We start from the raw sequence: 16,337 nt of genomic DNA on the forward strand, positions 1-16,337 counted from the left end.
AGGGAGAAGGTCACCGGAGATGGTCTGGAGAAGAGAGGAGGGGATAGGGTCAAGCGGGCAGGTTGTTGGGCGGCCGGCCGTCACAAGACGCGAGATGTCATCTGGAGAGAGAGGGGAGAAAGAGGTCAGAGCACAGGGTAGGGCAGTGTGAGCAGAACCAGCGGTGTCGTTTGACTTAGCAAACGAGGATCGGATGTCGTCGACCTTCTTTTCAAAATGGTTGACGAAGTCATCTGCAGAGAGGGAGGAGGGGGGGGAGGGGGAGGAGGATTCAAGAGGGAGGAGAAGGTGGCAAAGAGCTTCCTAGGGTTAGAGGCAGATTCTTGGAATTTAGAGTGGTAGAAAGTGGCTTTAGCAGCAGAGACAGAGGAGGAAAATGTAGAGAGGAGGGAGTGAAAGGATGCCAGGTCTGCAGGGAGGCGAGTTTTCCTCCATTTCCGCTCGGCTGCCCGGAGCCCTGTTTACAGGCCCTAATGAAACAGGTTCAGTTACAGGCCCTAATGAAACAGGTTCTGTTACAGGCCCTAATGAAACAGGTTCAGTTACAGGCCCTAATGAAACAGAAACAGGTTCAGTTACAGGCCCTAATGAAACAGGTTCAGTTACAGGCCCTAATGAAACAGAAACAGGTTCAGTTACAGGCCCCAAATAAACAGGTTCAGTTACAGGCCCTAATGAAACAGGTTCAGGTACAGGCCCTAATGAAACAGGTTCTGTTACAGGCCCTAATGAAACAGGTTCAGTTACAGTCCCTAATGAAACAGGTTCAGATACATGCCCTAATGAAACAGGTTCAGATACAGGCCCTAATGAAACAGGTTCAGTTACAGGCCCCAAAGAAACAGGTTCAGTTACAGGCCCTAATGAAACAGGTTCAGTTACAGGCCCTAATGAAACAGAAACAGGTTCAGTTACAGGCCCTAATGAAACAGGTTCAGTTACAGGCCCTAATGAAACAGAAACAGGTTCAGTTACAGGCCCCAAATAAACAGGTTCAGTTACAGGCCCTAATGAAACAGAAGCAGGTTCAAGTTACAGGCCCTAATGAAACAGGTTCAGTTACGTGCCCTAATGAAACAGGTTCAGTTACAGGCCCTAATGCAACAGGTTCAGTTACAGGCCCTAATGAAACAGGTTCAGTTACAGGCCCTAATGAAACAGGTTCAGTTACAGGCCCCAATGAAACAGGTTCAGTTACAGGCCCTAATGAAACAGGTTCAGTTACAGGCCCCAAAGAAACAGGTTCAGTTACAGGCCTAATGAAACAGGTTCAGTTACAGGCCCTAATGAAACAGGTTCAAGTTACAGGCCCTAATGAAACAGGTTCAGTTACAGGCCCTAATGAAACAGAAACAGGTTCAGTTACAGGCCCTAATGAAACAGGTTCTGTTACAGGCCCTAATGAAACAGGTTCAGTTACAGTCCCTAATGAAACAGGTTCAGGTACATGCCCTAATGAAACAGGTTCAGATACAGGCCCTAATGTAACAGGTTCAGTTACAGGCCCTAATGAAACAGGTTCAGTTACAGGCCCTAATGAATCAGGTTCAGTTACAGGCCCTAATGAAACAGGTTCAGTTACAGGGCCTAATGAAACAGGTTCAGTTACAGGCCCTAATGAAACAGGTTCAGTTACAGTCCCTAATGAAACAGGTTCAGATACATGCCCTAATGAAACAGGTTCAGATACAGGCCCTAATGTAACAGGTTCAGTTACAGGCCCTAATGAAACAGGTTCAGTTACAGGCCCTAATGAATCAGGTTCAGTTACAGGCCCTAATGAAACAGGTTCAGTTACAGGCCCTAATGAAACAGGTTCAGTTACAGGCCCTAATGAAACAGGTTCAGTTACAGGCCCCAATGAAACAGGTTCAGTTACAGGCCCCAATGAAACAGAAACAGGTTCAGTTACAGGCCCCAAATAAACAGGTTCAGTTACAGGCCCTAATGAAACAGAAACAGGTTCAGTTACAGGCCCTAATGAAACAGGTTCAAGTTACAGGCCCTAATGAAACAGGTTCAGTTACAGGCCCTAATGAAACAGGTTCTGTTACAGGCCCTAATGAAACAGGTTCAGTTACAGGCCCTAATGAAACAGAAACAGGTTCAGTTACAGGCCCTAATGAAACAGGTTCAGTTACAGGCCCTAATGAAACAGAAACAGGTTCAGTTACAGGCCCTAATGAAACAGGTTCAGTTACAGGCCCTAATGAAACAGAAACAGGTTCAGTTACAGGCCCCAAATAAACAGGTTCAGCTACAGGCCCTAATGAAACAGGTTCAGTTACAGGCCCTAATGAAACAGGTTCTGTTACAGGCCCTAATGAAACAGGTTCAGTTACAGTCCCTAATGAAACAGGTTCAGATACATGCCCTAATGAAACAGGTTCAGATCCAGGCCCTAATGTAACAGGTTCAGTTACAGGCCCTAATGAAACAGGTTCAGTTACAGGCCCTAATGAATCAGGTTCAGTTACAGGCCCTAATGAAACAGGTTCAGTTACAGGACCTAATGAAACAGGTTCAGTTACAGGCCCTAATGAAACAGGTTCAGTTACAGTCCCTAATGAAACAGGTTCAGATACATGCCCTAATGAAACAGGTTCAGATACAGGCCCTAATGTAACAGGTTCAGTTACAGGCCCTAATGAAACAGGTTCAGTTACAGGCCCTAATGAATCAGGTTCAGTTACAGGCCCTAATGAAACAGGTTCAGTTACAGGCCCTAATGAAACAGGTTCAGTTACAGGCCCTAATTAAACAGGTTCAGTTACAGGCCCTAATGAAACAGGTTCAGTTACAGGCCCTAATGAATCAGGTTCAGTTACAGGCCCTAATGAAACAGGTTCAGTTACAGGGCCTAATGAAACAGGTTCAGTTACAGGCCCTAATGAAACAGGTTCAGTTACAGTCCCTAATGAAACAGGTTCAGATACATGCCCTAATGAAACAGGTTCAGATACATGGCCTAATGAAACAGGTTCAGTTACAGGCCCCAATGAAACAGGTTCACTTACAGGCCCCAATGAAACAGAAACAGGTTCAGTTACATGCCCCAAATAAACAGGTTCAGTTACAGGCCCTAATGAAACAGAAACAGGTTCAGTTACAGGCCCTAATGAAACAGGTTCTGTTACATGCCCTAATGAAACAGGTTCAGTTACAGTCCCTAATGAAACAGGTTCAGATACATGCCCTAATGAAACAGGTTCAGATACAGGCCCTAATGTAACAGGTTCAGTTACAGGCCCTAATGAAACAGGTTCAGTTACAGGCCCTAATGAATCAGGTTCAGTTACAGGCCCTAATGAAACAGGTTCAGTTACAGGCCCTAATGAAACAGGTTCAGTTACAGGCCCTAATGAAACAGGTTCAGTTACAGGCCCCAATGAAACAGGTTCAGTTACAGGCCCCAATGAAACAGAAACAGGTTCAGTTACAGGCCCCAAATAAACAGGTTCAGTTACAGGCCCTAATGAAACAGAAACAGGTTCAGTTACAGGCCCTAATGAAACAGGTTCAAGTTACAGGCCCTAATGAAACAGGTTCAGTTACAGGCCCTAATGAAACAGGTTCTGTTACAGGCCCTAATGAAACAGGTTCAGTTACAGGCCCTAATGAAACAGAAACAGGTTCAGTTACAGGCCCTAATGAAACAGGTTCAGTTACAGGCCCTAATGAAACAGAAACAGGTTCAGTTACAGGCCCTAATGAAACAGGTTCAGTTACAGGCCCTAATGAAACAGAAACAGGTTCAGTTACAGGCCCCAAATAAACAGGTTCAGCTACAGGCCCTAATGAAACAGGTTCAGTTACAGGCCCTAATGAAACAGGTTCTGTTACAGGCCCTAATGAAACAGGTTCAGTTACAGTCCCTAATGAAACAGGTTCAGATACATGCCCTAATGAAACAGGTTCAGATCCAGGCCCTAATGTAACAGGTTCAGTTACAGGCCCTAATGAAACAGGTTCAGTTACAGGCCCTAATGAATCAGGTTCAGTTACAGGCCCTAATGAAACAGGTTCAGTTACAGGACCTAATGAAACAGGTTCAGTTACAGGCCCTAATGAAACAGGTTCAGTTACAGTCCCTAATGAAACAGGTTCAGATACATGCCCTAATGAAACAGGTTCAGATACAGGCCCTAATGTAACAGGTTCAGTTACAGGCCCTAATGAAACAGGTTCAGTTACAGGCCCTAATGAATCAGGTTCAGTTACAGGCCCTAATGAAACAGGTTCAGTTACAGGCCCTAATGAAACAGGTTCAGTTACAGGCCCTAATTAAACAGGTTCAGTTACAGGCCCTAATGAAACAGGTTCAGTTACAGGCCCTAATGAATCAGGTTCAGTTACAGGCCCTAATGAAACAGGTTCAGTTACAGGGCCTAATGAAACAGGTTCAGTTACAGGCCCTAATGAAACAGGTTCAGTTACAGTCCCTAATGAAACAGGTTCAGATACATGCCCTAATGAAACAGGTTCAGATACATGGCCTAATGAAACAGGTTCAGTTACAGGCCCCAATGAAACAGGTTCACTTACAGGCCCCAATGAAACAGAAACAGGTTCAGTTACATGCCCCAAATAAACAGGTTCAGTTACAGGCCCTAATGAAACAGAAACAGGTTCAGTTACAGGCCCTAATGAAACAGGTTCTGTTACATGCCCTAATGAAACAGGTTCAGTTACAGGCCCTAATGAAACAGAAACAGGTTCAGTTACAGGCCCTAATGAAACAGGTTCAGTTACAGGCCCTAATTTTACATTTACATTTACATGTACATTTAATGAAACAGAAACAGGTTCAGTTACAGGCCCCAAATAAACAGGTTCAGTTACAGGCCCTAATGAAACAGGTTCAGTTACAGGCCCTAATGAAACAGGTTCAGTTACAGGCCCTAATGAAACAGGTTCAGTTACAGTCCATAATGAAACAGGTTCAGATACATGCCCTAATGAAACAGGTTCAGATACAGGCCCTAATGAAACAGGTTCTGTTACAGGCCCTAATGAAACAGGTTCAGTTACAGGCCCCAATGAAACAGAAACAGGTTCAGTTCCAGGCCCTAATGAAACAGGTTCAGTTACAGGCCCCAATGAAACAGGTTCAGTTACAGGCCCCAATGAAACAGAAACAGGTTCAGTTACAGGCCTCAATGAAACAGATACAGGTTCAGTTCCAGGCCCCAATGAAACAGAAACCGGTTAAGTTACAGGCCCCAATGAAACAGGTTCAGTTACAGGCCCTAATGAAACAGGTTCAGTTACAGGCCCCAAAGAAACAGGTTCAGTTACAGGCCCTAATGAAACAGGTTCAGTTACAGGCCCTAATGAAACAGGTTCAGATACAGGCCCTAATGAAACAGCTTCAGTTACAGGCCCCAAAGAAACAGGTTCAGTTACAGGCCCTAATGAAACAGGTTCAGTTACAGGCCCTAATGAAACAGGTTCAGTTACAGGCCCTAATGAAACAGGTTCAGTTACAGGCCCTAATGAAACAGGTTCTGTTACAGGCCCTAATGAAACAGGTTCAGTTACAGGCCCTAATGAAACAGAAACAGGTTCAGTTACAGGCCCTAATGAAACAGGTTCAGTTACAGGCCCTAATGAAACAGGTTCAGATACAGGCCCTAATGAAACAGGTTCATTTACAGGCCCCAAAGAAACAGGTTCAGTTACAGGCCCTAGTGAAACAGGTTCAGTTACAGGCCCTAATGAAACAGGTTCAGTTACAGGCCCTAATGAAACAGGTTCTGTTACAGGCCCTAATGAAACAGGTTCAGTTACAGGCCCTAATGAAACAGAAACAGGTTCAGTTACAGGCCCTAATGAAACAGGTTCAGTTACAGGCCCTAATGAAACAGGTTCAGATACAGGCCCTAATGAAACAGGTTCATTTACAGGCCCCAAAGAAACAGGTTCAGTTACAGGCCCTAGTGAAACAGGTTCAGTTACAGGCCCTAATGAAACCGGTTCAGTTACAGGCCCCAATGAAACAGGTTCAGTTACAGGCCCTAATGAAACAGGTTCAGATACAGGCACTAATGAAACAGGTTCAGTTACAGGCCCCAAAGAAACAGGTTCAGTTACAGGCCCTAATGAAACAGGTTCAGTTACAGGCCCTAATGAAACAGAAACAGGTTCAGTTACAGGCCCTAATGAAACAGGTTCAGTTACAGGCCCTAATGAAACAGAAACAGGTTCAGTTACAGGCCCTAATGAAACAGGTTCAGTTACAGGCCCTAATGAAACAGAAACAGGTTCAGTTACAGGCCCCAAATAAACAGGTTCAGTTACAGGCCCTAATGAAACAGAAACAGATTCAAGTTACAGGCCCTAATGAAACAGGTTCAGTTACATGCCCTAATGAAACAGGTTCAGTTACAGGCCCTAATGAAACAGGTTCAGTTACAGGCCCTAATGCAACAGGTTCAGTTACAGGCCCTAATGAAACAGGTTCAGTTACAGGCCCTAATGAAACAGAAACAGGTTCAGTTACAGGCCCTAATGAAACAGGTTCAGTTACAGGCCCTAATGAAACAGAAACAGGTTCAGTTACAGGCCCTAATGAAACAGGTTCAGTTACAGGCCCTAATGAAACAGAAACAGGTTCAGTTACAGGCCCCAAATAAACAGGTTCAGTTACAGGCCCTAATGAAACAGAAACAGATTCAAGTTACAGTCCCTAATGAAACAGGTTCAGTTACATGCCCTAATGAAACAGGTTCAGTTACAGGCCCTAATGAAACAGGTTCAGTTACAGGCCCTAATGCAACAGGTTCAGTTACAGGCCCTAATGAAACAGGTTCAGTTAGAGGCCCTAATGAAACAGGTTCAGTTACAGGCCCCAATGAAACAGGTTCAGTTACAGGCCCTAATGAAACAGGTTCAGTTACAGGCCCCAAAGAAACAGGTTCAGTTACAGGCCTAATGAAACAGGTTCAGTTACAGGCCCTAATGAAACAGGTTCAAGTTACAGGCCCTAATGAAACAGGTTCAGTTACAGGCCCTAATGAAACAGGTTCAGTTACAGGCCCTAATGAAACAGAAACAGGTTCAGTTACAGGCCCTAATGAAACAGGTTCAGTTACAGGCCCTAATGAAACAGGTTCTGTTATAGGCCCTAATGAAACAGGTTCAGTTACAGGCCCTAATGAAACAGAAACAGGTTCAGTTACAGGCCCTAATGAAACAGGTTCAGTTACAGGCCCTAATGAAACAGGTTCAGATACAGGCCCTAATGAAACAGGTTCATTTACAGGCCCCAAAGAAACAGGTTCAGTTACAGGCCCTAGTGAAACAGGTTCAGTTACAGGCCCTAATGAAACAGGTTCAGTTACAGGCCCTAATGAAACAGGTTCTGTTACAGGCCCTAATGAAACAGGTTCAGTTACAGGCCCTAATGAAACAGAAACAGGTTCAGTTACAGGCCCTAATGAAACAGGTTCAGTTACAGGCCCTAATGAAACAGGTTCAGATACAGGCCCTAATGAAACAGGTTCATTTACAGGCCCCAAAGAAACAGGTTCAGTTACAGGCCCTAGTGAAACAGGTTCAGTTACAGGCCCTAATGAAACCGGTTCAGTTACAGGCCCCAATGAAACAGGTTCAGTTACAGGCCCTAATGAAACAGGTTCAGATACAGGCACTAATGAAACAGGTTCAGTTACAGGCCCCAAAGAAACAGGTTCAGTTACAGGCCCTAATGAAACAGGTTCAGTTACAGGCCCTAATGAAACAGAAACAGGTTCAGTTACAGGCCCTAATGAAACAGGTTCAGTTACAGGCCCTAATGAAACAGAAACAGGTTCAGTTACAGGCCCTAATGAAACAGGTTCAGTTACAGGCCCTAATGAAACAGAAACAGGTTCAGTTACAGGCCCCAAATAAACAGGTTCAGTTACAGGCCCTAATGAAACAGAAACAGATTCAAGTTACAGGCCCTAATGAAACAGGTTCAGTTACATGCCCTAATGAAACAGGTTCAGTTACAGGCCCTAATGAAACAGGTTCAGTTACAGGCCCTAATGCAACAGGTTCAGTTACAGGCCCTAATGAAACAGGTTCAGTTACAGGCCCTAATGAAACAGAAACAGGTTCAGTTACAGGCCCTAATGAAACAGGTTCAGTTACAGGCCCTAATGAAACAGAAACAGGTTCAGTTACAGGCCCTAATGAAACAGGTTCAGTTACAGGCCCTAATGAAACAGAAACAGGTTCAGTTACAGGCCCCAAATAAACAGGTTCAGTTACAGGCCCTAATGAAACAGAAACAGATTCAAGTTACAGTCCCTAATGAAACAGGTTCAGTTACATGCCCTAATGAAACAGGTTCAGTTACAGGCCCTAATGAAACAGGTTCAGTTACAGGCCCTAATGCAACAGGTTCAGTTACAGGCCCTAATGAAACAGGTTCAGTTAGAGGCCCTAATGAAACAGGTTCAGTTACAGGCCCCAATGAAACAGGTTCAGTTACAGGCCCTAATGAAACAGGTTCAGTTACAGGCCCCAAAGAAACAGGTTCAGTTACAGGCCTAATGAAACAGGTTCAGTTACAGGCCCTAATGAAACAGGTTCAAGTTACAGGCCCTAATGAAACAGGTTCAGTTACAGGCCCTAATGAAACAGGTTCAGTTACAGGCCCTAATGAAACAGAAACAGGTTCAGTTACAGGCCCTAATGAAACAGGTTCAGTTACAGGCCCTAATGAAACAGGTTCTGTTATAGGCCCTAATGAAACAGGTTCAGTTACAGGCCCTAATGAAACAGAAACAGGTTCAGTTACAGGCCCTAATGAAACAGGTTCAGTTACAGGCCCTAATGAAACAGGTTCAGTTACAGGCCCTAATGAAACAGAAACAGGTTCAGTTACAGGCCCTAATGAAACAGGTTCAAGTTACAGGCCCTAATGAAACAGGTTCAGTTACAGGCCCTAATGAAACAGGTTCAGTTACAGGCCCTAATGAAACAGGTTCAGATACATGCCCTAATGAAACAGGTTCAGATACAGGCCCTAATGTAACAGGTTCAGTTACAGGCCCTAATGAAACAGGTTCAGTTACAGGCCCTAATGAATCAGGTTCAGTTACAGGCCCTAATGAAACAGGTTCAGTTACAGGGCCTAATGAAACAGGTTCAGTTACAGGCCCTAATGAAACAGGTTCAGTTACAGTCCCTAATGAAACAGGTTCATATACAGGCCCTAATGAAACAGGTTCAGATACAGGCCCTAATGTAACAGGTTCAGTTACAGGCCCTAATGAAACAGGTTCAGTTACAGGCCCTAATGAAACAGGTTCAGTTACAGGCCCTAATGAAACAGGTTCAGTTACAGGCCCCAATGAAACAGGTTCAGTTACAGGCCCCAATGAAACAGAAACAGGTTCAGTTACAGGCCCCAAATAAACAGGTTCAGTTACAGGCCCTAATGAAACAGAAACAGGTTCAGTTACAGGCCCTAATGAAACAGGTTCAAGTTACAGGCTCTAATGAAACAGGTTCAGTTACAGGCCCTAATGAAACAGAAACAGGTTCAGTTACAGGCCCTAATGAAACAGGTTCTGTTACAGGCCCTAATGAAACAGGTTCAGTTACAGGCCCTAATGAAACAGAAACAGGTTCAGTTACAGGCCCTAATGAAACAGAAACAGGTTCAGTTACAGGCCCCAAATAAACAGGTTCAGTTACAGGCCCTAATGAAACAGATACAGGTTCAGTTACAGGCCCCAATGAAACAGGTTCAGATACAGGCCCTAATGAAACAGGTTCAGATACAGGCCCTAATGAAACAGGTTCAGTTACAGGCCCTAATGAAACAGGTTCAGTTACAGGCCCTAATGAAACAGGTTCAGTTACAGGCCCTAATGAAACAGGTTCAGTTACAGGCCCCAATGAAACAGGTTCAGTTACAGGCCCCAATGAAACAGAAACAGGTTCAGTTACAGGCCCCAATGAAACAGATACAGGTTCAGTTACAGGCCCTAATGAAACAGGTTCAGTTACAGGCCCTAATGAAACAGGTTCAGTTACAGGCCCCAATGAAACAGAAACAGGAACAGTTACAGTCAAAATGAATACATACCAACCTTCTTTCTAATGGTCTTTAACACATATTTTTGGGGGACTAATGCTCCATTATTTGTGACATTGTGGTTCCATCGAAGAATGTAAATGAAATACATCCTATACATCCTATTCATCCTTTTCATCCTATACATCCTATTCATCCTATACATCCTATTCATCCTATACATCCTATACATCCTATTCATCCTATACATCCTATTCATCCTATACATCCTATACATCCTATACATCCTATTCATCCTATACATCCTATTCATCCTATACATCCTATTCATCCTATTCATCCTATACATCCTATTCATCCTATACATCCTATTCATCCTATACATCCTATACATCCTATACATCCTATTCATCCTATTCATCCTATACATCCTATACATCCTATTCATCCTATTCATCCTATACATCCTATTCATCCTATTCATCCTATACATCCTATGCATCCTATTCATCCTATACATCCTATACATCCTATTCATCCTATACATCCTATACATCCTATTCATCCTATTCATCCTATACATCCTATTCATCCTATTCATCCTATACATAGGATCACTCCGGTCTATATAAGGTCCCACAGAGCAAAAACCATGCCATGAGGTGGAAGGAATTGTCCGTAGAGCTCCGAGACAGGATGTGTCGCGGTTCAGATCTGGGGAAGGGTACCATAACATTTCTGCATCATTGAAGGTCCCCAAGAACACAGTGGCCTCCATCATTCTGAAATGGAAGAAGTAATCGGGTGAGAAGGGCCTTGGTCAGGTAGGTGACCGAGAACCCGATGGTCACTCTGACAGAGCTCTAGAGTGACCCTGTGGAGATGGAAGAACCTTCCAGAAGGACAACCATCTCTGCAGCACTCCATCAATCAGGCCTTTATGGTAGAGTGGCCAGACGGAAGCCACTCCTCAGTAAAAGGCACATGACAGCCCACTTGGAGTTTGCCGAAAGACACCTAAAGAACTATCAGACCATGAGAAACAAGATTCTCTGGTCTGATAAAACCAAGATTGAAATCTTTGGCCTGAAAGCCAAGCGTCACATCTGGAGGAAACCTGGCACCATCCCTACGGTGAAGCATGGTGGTGGCAGCATCATGCTGTGGGGATGTTTTTCAGTGGCAGGGACTGGTAGGTGTTAGGGTTGATTCCTTTCGTCCTTGTCAATCATTGGCTCATTGGTGAAATTAGCATTATGACAATATCTAATATAAATCATTACAAAAACCTTTAATGCAATTGCAGAAAGAAGTTGACAATCAGGAACAGGAAGAGGAACAGGAACAGGAAGAGGAACAGGAACAGGAACAGGAAGAGGAACAGGAAGAGGAACAGGAACAGGAACAGGAAGAGGAACAGGAACAGGAACAGGAACAGGAAGAGGAACAGGAACAGGAACAGGAAGAGGAACAGGAAGAGGAACAGGAACAGGAACAGGAAGAGGAACAGGAACAGGAACAGGAAGAGGAACAGGAACAGGAACACAGCACGCATGTTTCAGAGTAAGTTCTGCATCAAACAAAAGGTCTCCTGGTGTTTTGTTAAACCGACGTCCCACCTTCGTGATGTCACTGACTACGTCAATACCTTTTTACTCCTGAGACCAAAGCCCCGTGCCCACCAAGCTACATAAAACAAAGCTTTTAGTGTTATCTAAAGACTTAGCAGTAAACATCCTCAAAGTTGATTTATTGTGGAATGTTTGACGAGCGTTATCTCCACACTCCCCTGCAGAGTTCTGTCTCAGTCACACATTCTCAGAGGGTTCTCTTTATAGAGAGAGAGAGAGAGAGAGAGAGAGAGAGAGAGAGAGAGAGAGAGAGAGAGAGAGAGAGAGAGAGAGAGAACTAAAAAACAACTGTTGAACAATCCTAAACCTCTATAATGAATATATATATATATATTGTTAATCTGTAGTCTAGGACCCTATAAATGTAAGGGGTCTTATAACCCCTCCCCTTCTATTAATATAACATAAGCATTATCAATTATTCTAATAAATCAAATATTTGTACAGCCCCAAATCATGACCCCTAGGTGAACTTCTAACATAGGCTAGTCAGGATTGAGGGAAATATGAACGAAGCAAAGTACAGAGAGATCCTTGATGAAAACCTGCTCTGGAGCGCTCAGGACCTCAGACTGGGGAGAAGGTTCACCTTCCAACAAGACAATGACACTGAGCACACAACCAAGACAATGCTGGAGTGGCTTCAGGACAAGTCTCTGAATGTCCTTGAGTGGCCCAGCCAGAGCCTGGACTTGAACCCGATCGAACATCTCTGGAGAGACCTGAAAATAGCTGTGCAGCGACGCTCCCCATCCAACCTGACAGAGGTTGAGAGGATCTGCAGAGAAGAGGGGTTGAAGAAGAAGGGTTTAACTTCCCAAACACAGGTGTGCCAAGCTGTCACGCATCATACCCAGGAAGACTCCAGGCTGTAATCACTGACAAAGGTTCTTCAACAAAGTAGTGAGTAAAAGGTCTGAATACTGATGTCAATACAATATTTCCATTTTTTAAATTTCATACATTTAATTTTTTTTCTAAAAAACGTTTTTTTTTCTTATTATGGGGTATTGTGATGTCATTATGGGGTATTGTGATGTCATTATGGGGTATTGTGATGTCATTATGGGGTATTGTGATGTCATTATGGGGTATTGTGATGTCATTATGGGGTATTGTGATGTCGTTATGGGGTATTGGGATGTCATTATGGGGTATTGTGATGTCATTATGGGGTATTGGGATGTCATTATGGGGTATTGTGATGTCATTATGGGGTATTGGGATGTCATTATGGGGTATTGTGATGTCATTATGGGGTATTGGGATGTCGTTATGGGGTATTGGGATGTCATTATGGGGTATTGTGATGTCATTATGGGGTATTGGGATGTCATTATGGGGTATTGGGATGTCATTATGGGGTATTGGGATGTCATTATGGGGTATTGTGATGTCATTATGGGGTATTGGGATGTCATTATGGGGTATTGTGATGTCATTATGGGGTATTGGGATGTCATTATGGGGTATTGGGATGTCATTATGGGGTATTGGGATGTCATTATGGGGTATTGTGATGTCATTATGGGGTATTGGGATGTCATTATGGGGTATTGTGATGTCATTATGGGGTATTGTGATGTCATTATGGGGTATTGGGATGTCATTATGGGGTATGGTTTTGTCATTATGGGGTATTGTGATGTCATTATGGGGTATTGTGATGTCATTATAGGGTATTGTGATGTCATTATGGGGTATTGTGATGTCATTATGGGGTATTGTGATGTCATTATGGGGTATTGTGATGTCATTATGGGGTATTGTGATGTCATTATGGGGTATTGGGATGTCATTATGGGGTATTGGGATGTCATTATGGGGTATTGTGATGTCATTATGGGGTATTGGGATGTCATTATGGGGTATTGGGATGTCATTATGGGGTATTGTGATGTCATTATGGGGTATTGTGATGTCATTATGGGGTATGGTGATGTCATTATGGGGTATTGTGATGTCATTATGGGGTATTGTGATGTCATTATGGGGTATTGTGATGTCATTATGGGGTATTGTGTCATTATGGGGTATTGTGATGTCATTATGGGGTATTGTGATGTCATTATGGGGTATTGTGATGTCATTATGGGGTATTGTGTCATTATGGGGTATTGTGATGTCATTATGGGGTATGGCGATGTCATTATGGGGTATTGTGATGTCATTATGGGGTATTGTGTCATTATGGGGTATTGTGTCATTATGGGGTATTGTGATGTCATTATGGGGTATGGTGATGTCATTATGGGGTATTGTGATGTCATTATGGGGTATTGTGATGTCATTATGGGGTATTGGGATGTCATTATGGGGTATTGTGTCATTATGGGGTATTGTGATGTCATTATGGGGTATTGTGATGTCATTATGGGGTATGGTGATGTCATTATGGGGTATTGTGATGTCATTATGGGGTATTGTGATGTCATTATGGGGTATTGTGATGTCATTATGGGGTATTGTGATGTCATTATGGGGTATTGTGTCATTATGGGGTATTGTGTCATTATGGGGTATTGTGTCATTATGGGGTATTGGGATGTCATTATGGGGTATTGTGTCATTATGGGGTATTGTGATGTCATTATGGGGTATTGTGATGTCATTATGGGGTATTGGGATGTCATTATGGGGTATTGTGTCATTATGGGGTATTGTGATGTCATTATGGGGTATTGTGTCATTATGGGGTATTGTGATGTCATTATGGGGTATTGTGTCATTATGGGGTATTGTGATGTCATTATGGGGTATTGTGTCATTATGGGGTATTGTGATGTCATTATGGGGTATTGTGTCATTATGGGGTATTGTGATGTCATTATGGGGTATTGTGTCATTATGGGGTATTGTGATGTCATTATGGGGTATTGTGTCATTATGGGGTATTGTGATGTCATTATGGGGTATTGTGTCATTATGGGGTATTGTGATGTCATTATGGGGTATTGTGTCATTATGGGGTATTGTGATGTCATTATGGGGTATTGTGTCATTATGGGGTATTGTGATGTCATTATGGGGTATTGTGTCATTATGGGGTATTGTGATGTCATTATGGGGTATTGTGTGTAGATGGGGTATTGTGATGTCATTATGGGGTATTGTGTCATTATGGGGTATTGTGATGTCATTATGGGGTATTGTGTCATTATGGGGTATTGTGATGTCATTATGGGGTATTGTGTCATTATGGGGTATTGTGATGTCATTATGGGGTATTGTGTCATTATGGGGTATTGTGATGTCATTATGGGGTATTGTGTCATTATGGGGTATTGTGATGTCATTATGGGGTATTGTGTCATTATGGGGTATTGTGTCATTATGGGGTATTGTGTCATTATGGGGTATTGTGTCATTATGGGGTATTGTGTGTAGATTGATGAGGAAAGTAAACAACTTATTGAATTTTAGAATAACGCTGTAATATAATAATATATAAAAAAAAGTGGAAAAAGTCTGAAAGGGGTCTGAATACTTTCCAAATGCACTGAAAACACAAGCATATACAGTACAGACTGAAAACACAAACATATACAGTACAGACTGAAAACACAAACATATACAGTACAGACTGAAAACACAAACATATACAGTACAGACTGAAAACAGAAACTACAGTACAGACTGAAAACACATTTATATTCTGCATTGACTGAGAACACAAGCACATACACTAAATACTGAGAAGACAAGCATTACATGTACTGTACAGACTGAGAACACAAGCATTACATGTACTGTAGAGACTGAGAACACAAGCATTACATGTACTGTAGAGACTGAGAACACAAGCATTACATGTACTGTAGAGACTGAGAACACAAGCATTACATGTACTGTACAGACTGAGCATAATACTTACACAGCAGTTGTGGTCAGTAGTATCTTTCTATGTCTGTTTGTGTTTCTATGTCTGTCTGTGTGTGTGTGTGTGTGTGTGTGTGTGTGTGTGTGTGTGTGTGTGTGTGTGTGTGTGTGTGTGTGTGTTTCTATTGTCTGTGTGTGTGTGTGTGTTTCTATGTCTGTGTGTGTGTGTTTCTATGTCTGTGTGTGTGTGTGTGTGTGTGTGTGTGTCTGTGTGTGTGTGTGTGTGTGTGTGTGTGTGTGTGTGTGTGTGTGTGTGTGTGTGTGTGTGTGTGTGTGTGTGTGTGTGTGTGTGTGTGTGTGTGTGTGTGTGTGTGTGTGGTCATCAGCCTTGATGCTATCTAGAATTTGACAAGCTTTTACTACTAGTTTTGAATGACTGATAGTTTTACGTTGGATTCGACAACACTCCTTCCCCCAACACTAGGCTTTCGGTAGCTCCTTCCCCCAACACTAGGCTTTCGGTAGCTCCTTCCCCCAACACTAGGCTTTCGGTAGCTCCTTCCCCCAACACTAGGCTTTCGGTAGCTCCTTCCCCCAACACTAGGCTTTCGGTAGCTCCTTCCCCCAACACTAGGCTTTCGGTAGCTCCTTCCCCAAACACTAGGCTTTCGGTAGCTCCTTCCCCCAACACTAGGCTTTGGTAGCTCCTTCCCCCAACACTAGGCTTTCGGTAGCTCCTTCCCCCAACACTAGGCTTTCGGTAGCTCCTTCCCCCAACACTAGGCTTTCGGTAGCTCCTTCCCCCAACACTAGGCTTTCGGTAGCTCCTTCCCCCAACACTAGGCTTTCGGTAG

This window comes from Oncorhynchus nerka, linkage group LG7 (genome assembly GCF_034236695.1).
Source record: "Oncorhynchus nerka isolate Pitt River linkage group LG7, Oner_Uvic_2.0, whole genome shotgun sequence".
In the NCBI taxonomy this organism is placed as follows: Eukaryota; Metazoa; Chordata; class Actinopteri; order Salmoniformes; family Salmonidae; genus Oncorhynchus; species Oncorhynchus nerka.